Raw genomic sequence first — 16,904 nt, 5'->3', positions numbered from 1 at the left:
CATGTAATAATTATATAACCTTGGGCAACCTTTTTTTAACTGTAAATATTTATTTGAAATTCATACACTAGTGCTTCTTGTGTGCAGGAATAAAATATTAAAGAACTAACTTTTGAAATAACAAAAGTAAACTCTGAGCTCAATACAATAAAACAAGTATCCCTATTCTCTAGGGAACAAATGAAAGCAGTTATATTTTATAGGAAAATCTAAACTTGGAGGAAGTGACCAAATGGGGTGGGTTTCCATTTTCATTGCTTTCTCCTGAGGGAAGTTACAATTGTGGACTAACATGGGATAAAGAAAATTCTGATAGAAATCATATTATCTTTCTGCCTGGAAAGACTAGAGAAAGGATCTAAGTGTAACCAGGCTTTCCAGAGACTGGTGGGATCACCAAAGGGAGAAATCCAAAGAAGGAGAATTCCACATTCTGTGAAAAATGCTTCTAAGTCAATGGCTACCCCATGAATGTACGGAGCCATTTGAAAGTAGTCTTTCTGAGATCTGAGCTGCCTCCCATAGCAGATATGACAGAACTTGACATTTGAATTTATCCAAATTTGAGTACTCTTTTGATACTTAATAGTAATAATTTGAGTCTAATCAAGCTGATTGGTGGCTAAAAAAATCAACACTCTTAGAAGGTATAGAACACAATTCAAAGCTCTACATATAACATTTAATATGTCTAAGAAACAATCCAATATTATTCTACAAATAAACAGCCAGAAAAGTATAAGGCACTCTCAACTATAAAGGTGGCAATTCCAATATCACCCAATGTTAGAATGATGACACAAGGACTTTTGAACAGATGCTTGGTGAGTTAAAGAAACATATGCTCATCCCATATAATAAAAAGCTAATATGCAAATAGACCAAACAGCAGAACAACCGGAACACTCAAATAACAGAACAATCGATTGCTATGACGTGCGCTGACCACCAGTGTGTGTGTGTGTGCAGTCCTGCCCAGTGCTTGCACCTGCTGCTGGCGCCAGCCCTGCTCACACCTGCTGCTGGCACTGGAGCTGCTGATTGCACCAACCACCAGCACTGTCCCTGCTTGCACCAGCAGCTGGTTCCAGAACCATCGCTTGCACCCACTGCCAGTGTTCAGCACTGGTCTTGATCACTTGGCACCATCAGTGGGTTAGAGAGGTGGCTGCTGGCCCTGATAGTCCCTGAAGACTTCTCCAACTCTCCCTGCTCCTGAGGGGCAATCAGGGCAGCAGCCACCACTCACACCGACTGCTGGCACTGGCCCCAATCGTTCCACGCTGTCAGTGGGTGTGAGCAGCAGCATAGGAAGTGGGGCTGCCAATAGACAGGGGACAGGGGGCTGTGGTGGGAGGGGCAGGGCAAGGTCACGTGGATGGGCCCAGACCCACCCCTGTGCCTACTGCAGCCTCATGGCTCACAGCTCTTTTCAAGGTGCACAAATTTGTGCACTGAGCCCCTAGTAAGGAATAAAAATGTAGGTTATGGCAGCAAAATAGGCAGACCTGTCATGCACCTACTCCCAGGACCAGACTGGAAATATAATTAAACTGAAGAACATTCACCTGTAATTACAAACTGAGGTCTAGCTGAGCGGGAGACATATCAAGGAAGCTAAGCAAACATCTGGAGACAGGTAGAAAGGGCTGGGTAGCAAGAGGAGCTGACCCAACTTCCAGGGATGGCAGGCCTGCTGGCCAAGTGTGAATATTGAGCTATGGGGGGTCTGTTCCCCCAGAAGATGGTGGCAAGGAACACAGGCTGGACTCTATAGCCCAGAGCACCAGAGCCAACACGAGCAGCCCATATAATGCCCAGCCATGAAAGGTGGTAGGGCTGCTGGGCTGGCATAATCTGTAGCAGGTAGACCTGAGCCAGTTGGAGAGAAAGCTGCATTTTTTGGCTGTTTTCTTTTTTAAACTCAGCAAAGTTGTTTTCATCTACTCACCTGAGGATTTGGTGCAGGGAGGGAAGTATGTACTTGAGGGGCCTAAGTAAGAGTCTGAATTGGGAAGCATTGCAGGGAAACTTTGAAAATCAGTAGCCAAAGTTCTGCATTTGGATGTACACCTTTAAGGGAAAAGGCCATTTTTTTCCCTGAGAGGAGCTAGCCACCACCAATAGCCCCAGGGCAGGAAAAGAAAACTACCCTTACCTAGGTGATACAGCCTGCCCCACCATCAGGAGCCCTGCCTGTCACATCCTGGATTTTTGAACTTTTCAGATGAAATAAAAGCAGAGGACAAGCCTAAGGGTCTCAACAATCTCAGGGAGCACCAGTGACTGGATTGGGGGAGGGACTGTCCTCACTACTATCCTGGGTACCTGTCTGATACTTTGCCTCTCATGGGAGAGTTGATAAAAATACCAGGTATCCAGCTAATACCACTGTTCTCCATACAAGGATTTCTGCCTAATTTAGGAGAGAGTAATATTTTGGGCCACTCACAGAAGAGTAGCTCTGGAACAGGGAAACACATCAACCACATTCCCTGAAAGTTAGACAGCACTTCCCCCATCTAAAGCCCTTTCAGAAACAGACATTTGAATGATTAAGATTGACAGCTGGCTAGCAGGCAAAGGCAGGGCAGAGGCAGAATCCAGGGAACCAAGGAATATTTGCAGACCTAGCCCTGGGCCCCAAGCTGCTAACAAAACTTCTTTAGAGGGAAGATTGGATCCTCCTGCTTGCAGCCAAGTCCTGTGGAGAGAGACACAAATGGTGGATCGCTTGGAGTTTCAAACAGGTTGCTGAAAGCCAAAGGAGGACAGTTCTTGACAGTGGTTAACACAATACCTCACAGGAAGCCAAGAATTGACAGACAAGAGAGTCAGTCATAGCCATCAAACGAGTAGGGTACAAAGGGACCTCCCATGGGCACCAAACTCTGCTGACTTCACATTTTTTTCCTTTTTTCTCCTTTTCTCTTTAAAATTTCTTTTATTTTTTATTTCCTTTTAAAAGTAATCTTATTATTTATCTGCTTTATTGATTTATTATTACAGTCTCTGTTGTTTCATTCATATATCTAATTTTCCTCTTACCTTTTTCTATTCAATTTTTTTCACTACTCACTTTTCTCCATTTCTTTCTTTCTTTTCTTTTTCTTCTGATTTTTCATCATTTCTTCTTTTCTCATTTTAGATTGATCTGCTTTCCCCTCTATTTTTCTTTTCAAAATTTCTTTTCTTCCACTGTTATTTTAAACCATTTTTCTTCCACTATTCCTCTAATTCTTTATTCTTATTTTCTTCCATCTCTGCATCTATATATTCCTTTCCCCCTTTTTATTTTTACTTTGTTCATTTTGTTTCTTCTATTACTCTTGCTCTCTTCTTTTTTCTTCCTTAAAAAATTATTTATTTATGTTTTCATTTTAAATTTTTTCTTTTTTTCTTTTATTAAGGTATTATATGTGTACATATCTTTCCATTGCCCCCTCATGCCCATACATGGCCTCCCCCCACCCTGATTTTTTTGTCCATTGGTTTTGCTTATATGCATGCATGTAAGTCCTTCAGTTGATCTCTTATCTCCCCCATATCTCCCTATCCTCCCCACTGTAATTTGACAGTCTGTTTGTTGCTTTACTGTCTCTGTATCTATCTTTTTGTTCATCAGTTTATAATGTTCTTTATTATCCATAAATGAGTGAGGTCATGTGGTGTTTATCTTTCATTGACTGGCTTATTTCACTCAGCATAATGTTCTCCAATTCCATCCAGGTTGCTGCAAATGATAAGAATTTGTTCTTTTTTATGGCAGCATAGTATTCCATTGTGTAGATGTACCATCATTTTTTGATCCAATCATCTGCTGATGGTCACTTAGGCTGTTTCCAAATCCTAGCTATTGTAAATTGTGCTGCTATGAACATAGGGCAAAGAACTGAAAATGAAAAGTTATTTTTTAATATTTATTGTTGAGATTATAACAGATGTCCCTCTTTTTTTTCCTCCATTGCCTCTTCTACCCTGTTCCCACCCCACCCCAGGCCATTAACACCATATTGTCTGTGTCCATAGGTAATGCATACGTGTATATAAGATCTTTGTTTAATCTCTTCCTACCCTATCCCCCTTTTCTCTGAGAATCATCAATCTGTTCCCTTTTCATGCCTCTGATTCTATTTTATTCAGCAGTTTATCCTGTTTGTTAGCTTTCTTATTTGTTTATTTTTATTTTTAGATGCAATTGTTGATAGATAAGTATTTGATGCCATTTTGTTGTTCATATTCTTATCTTTTTATTCTTCTTTCTCTTCTAAAATATCCTTCAACATTTCATATAATACTTGTCTGTTGGTGATGAACTCCTCTAGCTTTTTCTTATCTGTGAAGCTCTTTATCTGATCTTCAATTCTAAATGATAGCTTTGCTTGATACAGTAATCTTGGTTGTAAGTCCTTGCTATTCATCACTTTGTATATTTCTTGATACTCCTTTCTGACCTGCATAGTTTCTCTTCAGAAATCAGCTGACAGTCATATGGGCATTCCCTTGTAGGTAACTAACTGCTTTTTTCTCTTGTTGCTTTTAAGATTCTCTCTTTGTCTTTAGCCCTTGGCATTTAATTATGGTGGTCCTCTGGTCTTGTAAATCTAATTCTTTCACCAGCTAGTAGAAGTTTTCTGTCTTTATTTTTTCAAATAGGTTTTCAATATCTTGCTTTTTCTCTTCTTCTAGCACCACATAATTCGAATGGTACACTTGAAACTGTCCCAGAGGCTCCTTACACTACCTTCATATATAATATCAGACTGATCCTTTTCCTTTTCCTTTTTTTTTTTTTTTTTTTTTTGGAATTCTAACTAAGATCCTTGAAAGTCTCACGAAGTCCCTCCGCAGTTTCTAGAAGATTCTTGAGTAATTTTATAACCATAATTTTGAACTCTATCCAATAGTTTGCTTTCTTCTATTTCCTTCATTTGTGACATGTTTCTTTGTCTCCACATTTTGGCAGCTTCCCTGTGTTTGTTTCTATGTATTCGGTATAGCTACTATGTCTCTGAGTTGTTAGTGTTATTTTGCTACCACCAAGAGACGACCACCAGAGACAGAGATAAAAATTTATGAGCCTTTAATAAACAGGCCAGTGACTATAATTGCAGCACTCTACCATGGTAAAGGACTACGTGCAGTGCAGACCACAGGTGTTATAACAAATTTATACTCAGAATCCAGAACAGGGTATTGGGACAGTTACAATGGCAACCCAAAGATTACAAAAGCTATTTCAACCATTTCCAAGGAACTGAGGGCACAGGTGTAATGCCTCGGTACTCTTGGCTGGAGTGTGACCCACTATCTCCCTCCAAACTCTAACTGACCCATTGTTCAATGACCTATACTACCTCCCTCTGTCCTCAGGCATCCTGCCTCCAGGCGATGAAGGAGCTGTGCAATGTTTGAAGCCCAGAACATTCCCTACTGGTCTGTACAGTGAATCAAATTGTTGATTCAGATTCCTCCCCTCCTTCTCCAGGAACTTGCTGGCAGTGGGTGTGGAGGAACATGAGCTCCACAGCTTGCATTCCTCATACTTCTTCACCCAGGCTAGGTCGCCAGGACCACACACAGATGGGAAATCCAGGTCTAGTGGGTGGGCTTCCTGGTGTGCTGCCCTGACGATTTGCCTTGCAGCTGCTGTACTACTCTGGAGCACCTGCAAAGACTTGAGATTTCTATTAGATAACACAGCTAGCCCTTCCTCCCTTAGCCGTGGGAGAAGAGGTGGCAAACAGCCAAACATTATTTCAAAAGGAGTCAGCCTTTTTACATATGGGGTGCAGTGAGCCCTGAGTAGGGCAAGTGGGAGGATACTTACCCAGTTCTCGCCAGTCTCTAATTTTAGTTTAGTTAGTGTCTCCTTAAGTGTCTGATTCATTCTCTCTACCTGTCCAGAACAAAATGTAATTTCTATGTGGCCTTATGGGCCTTAACTAAAGATTGGGTTACCTTAGCGATGAAAGCTGGGCCATTATTGGACCCCATGAGTAAAGGTAGACCAAACCGGGGGAGAATTTCAGGGAAGTTTCTTAACTACTACCTGTGCTGTTTCAGTCCTGGTTGGGTATTCTTCTGGCCAACCGGAGAAAGTGTTCACAAATAATAGGAGATATCGGTATCCTTCCAATCCACTGGGCAATTCAGTAAAGTCGACTTCTCAGTGTTCACCAGGGCTTGACCCTCAAAACCATGTTCCTAGTGGGGCAGTTATCGGAGGTCCTGGGTTCACTTGTGCACAGATCTGGCATCTTCTGGTTATATCTTCTTCCTCAGGGGTGTACCTAGGGTTGGGCTCCAGATTCTGAGTAGGTATGGCTGCCAGCTAGGTGCACTATTGGTCCTTTTTTTAGTCTTCTTTAGCCATTTGTCGGCAAACTGGTTCCCCTTCGTCACAGGGGAATTGTATGACTGCAACTTCTTTAGGATCCCAAATGGCTGAAAGAAGGTTTAGTATTTCTGGAGCATCATTTTTAATATCTTTCCCCCATGAGGTTAGGAGGCCCCTCTCCTGATATATGGCTCCATGTATATGCACTGTGGCAAAAGTATATCTACTGTCCGTATAGATATTGATTCTCTTGTCCTTTCCCCACCATAAGGCCTGGGTGAGGGCTATGAGTTCTGCCTTCTGTGCTGAAGTCCCATGTCCTAGGGATTGTGCCCATATAACTCTTTCTTGTGTAACTACAGCTGCCCTAGTATACCTGATACCACCCTCCATAAAGCTGCTTTCATCAGTGAACAGGGCCTCCTCAGGGTTGGAGATGGGCTGGTCTGTTAGTTCGGCCCTCAAGGAGGTTAGGGTCACTTCACAGTCAAGGAGGGGAGTTTCAACTTCCTCACCTGGGAGGAGAGTGGCCGGGCTTAGGGCTGTAGTCTTCAAGAAGCTTACCCTTGGGGGATCTAGCAGGAGCACCTGGTACTGGGTAATATGAGCATTTGACAACCAGCACTCAGGTGGGCTGTGCAGTAGGGTTTCTACTGCGTGGGGTGCAACCACTTGTAAGTCTTAGCAAAAAGTCAGTTTAGAGGCTTCCTTAACCAGTATGGCCATTGCTGCTATAGCCTTCAGACAGTTTGGCCATCCTGCGGCCACTGGGTCCAACCTTTTAGACAAGTAGTCAACTGGTCTCTTCCAGGGCCCTAGAGTTTGTGTTAATACTCCTTTGGCAACCCCCTGAGATTCTGCCACATAAAGCTGGAGGGGCTTGGTGAGGTCAGGCAGTGATAAAGAATAACGAGGAAGGAATTGGTAACAATCTTTTTCCTGAGGTTAGCAATCTGGGCTTGTGCCCTGGGGTAAGACTTTACTTGTCCTGTGGCTCCCTGGATGAGAGTTATGTCTTTAGACCCTGGCCCGGCCGGGTGTTGCAGTACAGAGAAGTTGGCTCCAGTGTCTATCAGAAAATCTACTGGTTTCCCCCCCACATTTAGCATTACCCAGAGCTCCTGGGGGCTCACAGAGCCCTGACACCTTCAGTCCACTTCTTCCACTAACACCAGGACTGCCTTATTCCCTGGCCACTCAGGACACTCGCATTCCCAGTGCCCTTCTTTCTTACAGTAGGCACAATGGTTGGTTTTTCCCAGCCGGGTCTTTTGGTTCTTTCCTCTTTTCTCCCATTCCTTTCTTCCAGTCCCCCTTTTCTGTCCCTTTACTTCATTTATGGCTAGAAGGACCTTTGCCATTCTGGTGTTTATGTTAGCAGTCTGATCTTCTCGGTTGTTAAAGACCTTCTGGGCGACCTCAACCAGTTCTGAAAGTGACTTCCCCTCAAAGCCTTCTAGCTTCTGTATTTTTTTTCTAATATCTGGGGTCAACTGGGACACAAACGCTACATTGCTAGCCATCGATTCTCTGGGGCATCAGTGTCTACTGGAGTTTACACCCGATATGACTCACAGAGCCTCTTGAGGAAGGCGGTGGAGTTCTTGTTTGGTCACTGGACTGTTTCTGTTAAATTGGAAAGGTTGGTGGGCTTCCTAGCTGCCACTCAGATGCCCCTCAGGAGAGCCTGGCGATACCTAGAGAGAGCCTTCCTTCCCTGCTCAGGGTGATCCCATTGCGGCCTTCAGGATGGAAAAATAGCCTCGATCCTCCCTGCGTCTGTGGTGGGTTGGCCATCTGTTCCAAGGACTAACTTCCTCCCTTCCCCTCTGACTCTCTCTCTTCTGAGGCAAAAAGGGTCTGAAGTAGCTGCAGTCATCCCAGGTTGGCTGGTGGGTGAAAAAGACTGACTCCAGAAGTGAAATCAGACCTTGGGGATTCTGGGAGAATGATGGGTTTTGGTTCTTCCAATTGTATAGGAGACCATAAAAGGCTGCCAGTCTGGTGGGCCAAAGGGGTATTAACACAAACTCTAGGGCCCTGGAAGAGACCAGTTGACTACTTGTCTAAAAGGTTGGACCCAGTGGCCGCAGGATGGCCAAACTGTCTGAAGGCTATAGCAGCAATGGCCATACTGGTTAAGGAAGCCTCTAAACTGACTTTTTGCTAAGACTTACAAGTGGTTGCACCCCACGCAGTAGAAACCCTACTGCACAGCCCACCTGAGTGCTGGTTGTCAAATGCTCATATTACCCAGTACCAGGTGCTCCTGCTAGATCCTCCAAGGGGTCCCAGTCTGGTTGTGGGGCAGACTGAAAGGGTTGTTTGTGGACAGAGTCTGAGTGGGAGGCCAATTGTCTGGACCCCCCAGGGGCCATGAACTTGGGTCTGGATTTTCTCTCACTCCAGGTAGAGGTGTCTGCGGGAGCTCAGGGTAGAAGGGTGTTGCCGGGGTTGGGTTCCCACCTCCGGTTGGGGCTCCAGAGGGGGAACATAAAGGGGAGGCTGGCGGTCGGGGACCCTGTTCGTCGGATCATTTTGTAAGACCTTATAGTTTACCTTCTTGTCTCCTTTTGGTGGATGAGCCAATAATATGGTCTGTCTCTGGAGGAGAAAAATGGCAGCAGAGTATACAGACGTGTTCTGAGCCTTGTGCAGGAGCAGAAAGATGGAGCAGCTGAGGGTCGCACGGAGAGTGTTTGTTGGCAAGTTAAGGGACAGCTAAACTCCAGGAGAAGGTGGAGGACTGCTGAAAGGGGCTCCCCTGACCTGGCAGCCCCCATTGCAACTGGGTCCCTTCCCAGAGCTGTGGGCTCGGACACAGAAACCGTGCAATCTTAAAAGGGAAAGTGGATCTTATCTGAAGCCTGAAAATCCACAACTGTGGTGACCACCAAAGAGCTGTGAGCCCCAGCGCACTGGCCCCCAATCAGCACAAACACGCAGATTCAATGGAGCTCTCCACTCTACCACAGAAAGGTCGGATTTTGCTGGGGATAAGGTGGGGGCTCTGGTCCCTGTGGGAGAGAGAGGCACGCACTGCAGGAACTGGAGGGCTGGGGGAAAGTGTGTGCCCAGAAAGGTCTGTGGCTGTTGGGGCTAGCGTGATCCATGAATGTGGAAGGGAGTCCTCAGAACTGCTAACAGAGGGGGATCTCTAAAGGGTGACCCATTTTAATCTAATGCGAAGGGGCAGCCTGGGAGTTTCAAAGAAGTGCAGGCTGCTTGGACATGCGTGCAGACCCATTGTCCGCAAATTAGGCTTTTCCCGCTTCTGCTTACTAAGCCAAATACATAGAATACCCAGTTGATGATACCATGGGAGACTGCATGGAGAAGTTGTTTTTCTGGAACCTGGGGATCAGAGTTGGGAGTGACCGTTGGAGAGCCAGCTCTGAGGCAGGCCACCTGCACAAACTGGAATTGAGTGCCACAGGGAAAGAAGTTAGAGAGACCCGGAAATCAATCCAGAAACACTGTCACCCAGGGGCTGAATCACAACTTGACTATTGTTTAATAAAAAATAAAGTAATACTAGAAATCAAGACACTGCCTGCTTAAAAATGAGGACTGGTTTACAACACTGAGGAACAGTGAAATGGAGGGAACCACAATACTGTCTGGACTAGGAAACAGATGTGCAAAACAGAACAATAGAGGAAGTGAATGACCTTCACTACTGCACATTTTATTTATTTATTTATTTATTTATTTATTTCCCATTTTTTGTATATTCTACTTGAGGAACTATTTTTTTTCTCTTTTTTTCTCTCACATGATTTTACCGTTTTTATTATTAAATTGTTATTTTCAATCGGTATCATTACTACCATGTTTCCCCGAAAATAAGACATCCTCCGAAAATAAGACCTACTTACAGGTTTCCTTCTGAGTGAAATATAAGGCATCCCCCCGAAAATAAGGCCCCCCCAGACTAAACATGAGAGATTTGGTCCACTGATTCTGAAAGAAATGGAGTCACAAGAAATTCACCAGGAAATTCAGGAATTGGATTATTATGATGATGTTCCAGAAGATGATGACATGATTGTCATTGAATAAATGAGTAAATTCTTGATACTGTAGGATTCAGTTTGTCTGGTTTGTGTTGACAACTACCGTACTGCCATACCGTACACAGGCAATAAATTTCCTTTATTTTCATTTAACAATAAATGTGTACCGTATTCTTCTTCATGGAAAAATAAGACATCCCCTGAAAATAAGACCTAGCGCATCTTTGGGAGCAAAAATTAATATAAGACACTGTCTTATTTTCGGGGAAACGGTACCACTATTTTACTTTTTTTAAAGTGTCATTTTATTTTCTCTTTATTTTATTTTGGGATTAGTGTTCTACATTTTATTTTCATCTTTCTTTAGCATCGTTTTACCCTATCTCAACTCTACCTTTATGCCATCACTCTCTTCCTAACATTTCCGCTTTTGGTGTCCTTTTATCTTAACCCTTTCCTCCTTTAGATTTTCCCAAATTTTTTTTGTTTACCCCCTGGTAAAATTTCACCCTACTTATATATCTAATTTCCAATCCCCTGTTTCAACTCCAAACACACCTCTCTCTTTGCTGCCTTAACTATCCAACAGTTGTTTTTCTCTCTGTCCTTTAGTTGTTATTTGCTTGAATGTTGATCATATTGAATTTTTATGCTTTTTTGTGAGATTTTTTTGCTTATTATTTTTGTTTGTTTTCTTTGTTTGCTTTTGTGTGTGTGTGTGTGTGTGTGTGTGTGTGTGTGTGTGTTTTGCATCCATTTTCCCTTTCCTCACTTAATATTAGTTGGTGGTGTAGTTGTATTAATCTCCAGGTACTTGTTGCTAGCAATTGCTGGGATTAGTGTTTGTTCTACTGGAGTTTTTCCCCCATATATATAGTTGTTTCCCCTTTTCTCTCTTAGTCCCCTTCTTGTCTCTTACTTTTTTTTTTTTTCATTTCCCAATTTCCTTTTGAGACTCTTTGTTTTTCTTTCTTTTCACTCTTCTTCTTTCTCTCCTATCCACTAATTTGCCTTTCTATGGTGGTCACCTTTATTGGAGGTTATTAATATCATGAATACATTTCTGTTCATTAACTTTTGTGTTGTACCTGGCTGTGCTGTTTTTGAATCCAAGAATGCTGTACCCAGAAAGGCTATCAATCAAAATTGAAGGTGAAATCAGGAGCTTCAGACAAAAAAGGACTAAGGAAATTTATCACCACTAAACCAGCAATGCAAGAAATGCTACAGGGTCTACTGGAAAAAAATAAGTAAATAAGGGATACAGGGTTAAAGAATAAAAATGGTGACAAATAAGTACCTATCAATAATAACATTAAATGTAAGTGGATTAAATGCTCCAATAAAAAGACATAGGGTAATGGATTGGACAAGAAAACAAGACCCATTTATCTGCTGTCTACAAGAAACCAACTTCAGAAAAAAAGACTTGGGCGTTTGTTTGCTGGAAGCAAAGACTGAGGGTGAAAGGATGAAAAAAAGGTTTCCATGTGAAATGTCCATACTAACCATAGCAATCTACATATTCAATGCACTCCCCATTAAAATACCAATGGCATACTTCACAGACCTAGAAATATCTCTTCAAAAATTCATCTGCAACAAAAAAGACCTTGAATAGCCGCAGCAATCCTGAGAAAGAAGAACAAAGTAGGAGGGATCTCAACACCAGATTTCAAGCTGTATTACAAAGCAACTGTTCTCAAAACAGCATTGTACTGGCACAAGAACAGAAACATAGATCAATGGAATAGAATAGAGTATCCAGATATCAACTCAAATCACTATGCTCAATTAATATTTGACAAAGGAGGCATGAACATACAATGAAGTCAGGACAGTCTCTTCAATAAATGGTGTTGGGAAAATTGGACAGATACATGCAAAAAAAAATGAAACTATATCACCAACTTAAACCATACACAAAAATAAACTCAAAATGGATACAGTACTTAAACATAAGACAGAAAACCATAAAAATACTAGAGGAATCCACAGTGAGCAAGATGCCTAAAGTACTTCTTCACTGAAATTGCCCTTAGGGCAATGGAAGCTAAAGAGAAAAGAAACAAATGGGACTATGTCAAAGTAAAAAGCTTTTTTATAGCAAAAGAAATAATCAGCAAAACAACAAGAAATCCCACTGTATGGGAGAACATATTCGCAGATGTTATCACTGATAAAGTTTTAATCTCCAACATCTATAGGCAGCTTATACAACTTAATAAAAGGGAGATAGATGATCTAATAAAGAAATGGGCAATGGACCTAAATAGAATCTTTTCAAAAGAAGACAGAAGGAAGGCCAAGAGGCACATGAAAACATGCTCAAAGTCACTAATTATCTGAGAGATGCAAATCAAAACGACAATGCGGTACCATCTCACACCAGCCAGAATGGCTATCATCAACAAATCAACAAACGACAAGTGTTGGCGAGGATGTGGAGAAAAAAGAACCCTCGTGCACTGCTGGTGGAAATGTAGACTGGTGCAGCCACTGTAGAGAACAGTATGGAGTTTCCTCAAAAAACTGAAAATGAAACTCCCATTTGACCCAGTAATCCCACTCCTACGAATATATCTTAAGAAACTGGAAACACCAAGAAGAAAGGATATATGCAGCCCTATGTTCATAGCAGCACAATTCACAATAGCCAAATTTTGGAAACAACTTACATACCTGTCAGCAGATGACTGGATCAAAAAACGATGGTACATCTACACAATGGAATACTATGCTGCCATAAAAAAGAAGTAATTCTCACTGTTTGCAGCAACCTGGATGGAATTGTAGAGCAGCATGCTGAGTGAAATAAAACAGTCTATAATATGAAAGAAAAGTACCACATGATTTCACTCATTTATGGACAATAAAGAAAATTATAAACTGATGAACAAAATGATAGATCAGAGACAGAAAGGTATCAAACAGAAAGTCAAATTACAGTGGGAAGGTTAGGTAGATAAGAGATCAACTGAAAGACTGTATACATGCCTATAAGCATAACCAATGTACACAAAACTCTGGGGGGTGAGGGCATTTATGGGAGTGGGGTGGGGGGCAATGGTAAGATATGTACACATATAATACCTTAATAAAAAATGAAAATAAAAAAGACAAAGTCTGTATTCATCATTGTATTTACAAATATAGAATAGAGTATAGCCAATCTACATGATAAAAACCTAAGCGACCATTACAGCAGAATGACAAGAATGACCAGTCACTATGAGGCAGACTGACCACAAGGGGGCAGAAACTCAATGCAGGAGCTGCCCCCTGGTGGTCAGTGTGTTCCCACAGCGAGAGTGCTGCTCAGCCAGACGCCAAGCTCACAGCTGCTAAGTGCAGTGCAGTGGAGGGAGCCTCTTCCACCTTCAAGGCAGTGCTAAGGAACAGTGAGCTGAGTGGTAAGGAGCAACAAGCAGGTGTGTGGTAAGGAGTGAGGGGTCCCAGACTGCCAGCTTAGGCCCACTCCACAAGGGCTCCCAGACTGGAAGAGGGCGCAGGCTGAGCTGAGGGATCCTCCTCCGAGTACACACATTTTGTGCACAGGGCCTCTAATAACATTATAAACAAACTAAACACCAACATTAACTATATTGTCAGCAAAACAGTAATTCATGACATCCCCTAAAAACAAATATACTTACAAATTCAACAGTAAAAAGAAGAAAAAGAGAATCACCAGCAGATGCTACATTAGAGCTCAAGACATTGTTTTCCAGAGAATTTCATGTCTACAGTTTTGTTCTCTGTTTCAGAGCATGAATTGCTTTTCAGATGAAAAACCTGGGGTTGTGGAGTTCTTTGGGGAGAACCCAGAGTGGAAAAATATTGGGGAGTAATAAGAGGTTCATTTCTCTAGTCAGACAACCAAGTGAGGAAGTAGTTATTCTGAGAACTTCTCAGATAGAGAACATTGTACTGATCTATGGAGAATTGGGAAGTAGAAGGAGCTTCTGTGTGAGACTGAAGACAGCAACAGGAATACTTGTTTCTTCTCCAGGGAAGTCAGTACCAGGGCGACAGTGCAGCTGGACAGTGGCTCTTTTCTGATGCTATAACTTTAAAAGTATCTTGTTACATAACCACACAAGGCAACCTTGTACAACCTTGAGTCCCATCATCACTGGTGTTAAGTTCCTTCATTCAGTACTGATGTATTTCTCTTACCAGTGTGTAAAAGGCATCTTCAACACCTGTCTGGTCTTGGCTAGGGTTTCAATGAATGAAACACCATAACTCTTGGCATGTTCATGGGCTTGTTTTGTGTCAACTGTCCTTGCTGGTAAATCATAATTGTTTCCTACTAGCACCTTTCCTGTCCTCATGTATTGATCCCTCATGGCACTGTACTCCTCTTGTCCAGACATATCCAGTATATCCAATAGACAGATTTCACCATCAATAGCCACCTGTTTTGTGTAAGAATCCTCTATGGTGGGATCATATACAAAGTGGTTCTGGATTAGTTTTATTGTGAGTATGCTTTTCCCAACACCACTTGCTCCAACCGCCACCAGTTGTACTCAGTTACTTCACACCAGCAAGAATCTCAAGCTCTGGTGCCTCTGATGTGGATAGGTTTAGAATCAACAACAGGGGGATAATCCCTTTTACATAATTATCTTTCTTTCTCTTGAAGCCTTTAAGATTCTCTGTTTGTCCTGAACTTTTGCCATCGTAATTATGACATGTCTTGGTATGGGACTTTTCAGGTTCATCTTGTTTAGGACTCACTGTGCTTTTGTAACCCTTTTCTTCCCCACATCAGGGAAGTTTTCTGGTATTATCTATTCAAATAGGTTTTCTAAACTTTGTTCATCTTCGTGTCATTCTGGCACACATATTATTTATATTTTGCTTCATTTCATGTTGCCCAAAAGCTTGCTTAGGCTCTCTTCCTGTCTTTTATTATCATTATTTTTTCCAATTGCAGTTCAGTTTGGGTGTGTTTTGCTTCCTTATCTTCTAATTCACTAGTTGAGTACTCTGCTTCTCCTGGTCTACTATTGAAACTTACCATAGTGTGTTTATATTGCAGCTATATCACTCCTTATTTCTTCTTGATTCTTACATAAGTTGTTGATTTTTGCATCCACCCAGTTTATGAACTGTATGACTATTATTCTGAATTATTTTTCTAACATATTGCATGCCTCTGTTTCACTTAGCTGCTTTTCTGGCAATCTGTCCTTTTCTTTCCTTTGGAGGATTCTTTTTATCCCCATTTTTGCTCTTACCACCTTTGGTAAATTTTGTGTCGAGTTTTGCCGGGGCTACTTCTCAGGTGGCAGCAGTCCATGGGTAGTGTATACTCTTGGGTGGTCATGGCAGCAGCTGCTCCTCTGTTGATGGTGGCTCCTCCAGTGGGCACTGCTTGCAGCAGTCGTGGCTCCTCTGACCTGTCAGGAGCTGGCTGCTCACACAGCTGCTGCTCCTCGGTCTTGGGTGGGCTGCTTACGTGGCTGCTGCTCCTCTGATAGGGGCAGGATATGTGGGGCTGCTGCTCCTTGAACATGGGTGGGCCACTTGTGTGGCTGCTGCTCCTTGGATGGGGGTGGGCTGCTCATATGACTGCTACTTACGTAGTTGTAGTGCCCTGAGCTAAAGCGTTGGGCTGGCCAGAAGGGAGCATGTCTTGGAATTCACAGAAGCCTGTGCCCAGGGTGGCTGGAGTCTCAGTGACCATGGGACCATATCTGAGGGAACAGGACCTTATAGGGGTTGACTGTTGTTTGAGGGCATCCTGGGTTGAGGTGAGGCTGGGGTCCCAGTCATAGCATCTCTCCCCTTCAAAAAGGAAAAGCCAGCCACTCTGGGACTGTTTGTAATGGTAGCAGAGGCTTTCTGGTTAGGCGAGCCTGGACAGCTTGTCCCTGAAGGTCCTGCAGTATCTAATTGTGCCTCACTCCCCCAACCCCACACAGACCCCACACATCCACATACTCATCTTTCACTCTTTCACTCACGCTCTCTCCATTACTGCTGCCTTCTTCCTATCTCTGTAGTTGGGTCTGAAGTGTTATTGACCCATTCGAGGATAGAGTCTCCTCTCCAGGTGTCTGGTTATGTGGCTTTCTCTCTACCACATTGGGCAAACAGGACAAAATGCAACTCAACAAGACACAACACAAAGGGAACAAAACACAAATGTACTTATAATACCCATAACCCAATATAAGTGACCACCAGAGAAAAGAGAATTAGAGGAGAGAAAAGGGACCACAAATTATATCAAAGAGAGAAAAAATGGTATGAGAGGGAAAAAAAAAAGAAGAGAAAGGAAGAAAAAGGTATATATATGATACCAGGGAACAAACAAAACATCAAAACATACAAACACTGAATACCCATTAAAGAGGGTGGACAGAATCTATAAAGGCCTAACTTATATACAGAAAGTAAGGTTAAGGAGAACCTCAGTTCAGTATAGAGTAAGTAGAAAGAGGATGAGTGGATAAAAAGAAAGAGAAGGAGAAGAAAAAAATAATACATTAATTGAAATTTGGATAAAATTTTAAAAATTAGAATGATGAATA

At 42.5% G+C, this 16,904-nt stretch overlaps 1 pseudogene; it reads right to left on the bottom strand.

Moving 5' to 3' along the window:
* Positions 1-13,964: 13,964 nt before the first annotated feature.
* On the bottom strand, positions 13,965-15,883 carry LOC118704092 (annotated as a pseudogene).
* Positions 15,884-16,904: the final 1,021 nt, after the last annotated feature.

This window comes from Pipistrellus kuhlii, unplaced genomic scaffold, assembly GCF_014108245.1.
Source record: "Pipistrellus kuhlii isolate mPipKuh1 unplaced genomic scaffold, mPipKuh1.p scaffold_m20_p_40, whole genome shotgun sequence".
In the NCBI taxonomy this organism is placed as follows: domain Eukaryota; kingdom Metazoa; phylum Chordata; class Mammalia; order Chiroptera; family Vespertilionidae; genus Pipistrellus; species Pipistrellus kuhlii.
The sequence above is the reverse complement of the archived record's forward strand: the minus strand, read 5'-3'. Positions and strand labels throughout refer to the sequence as shown.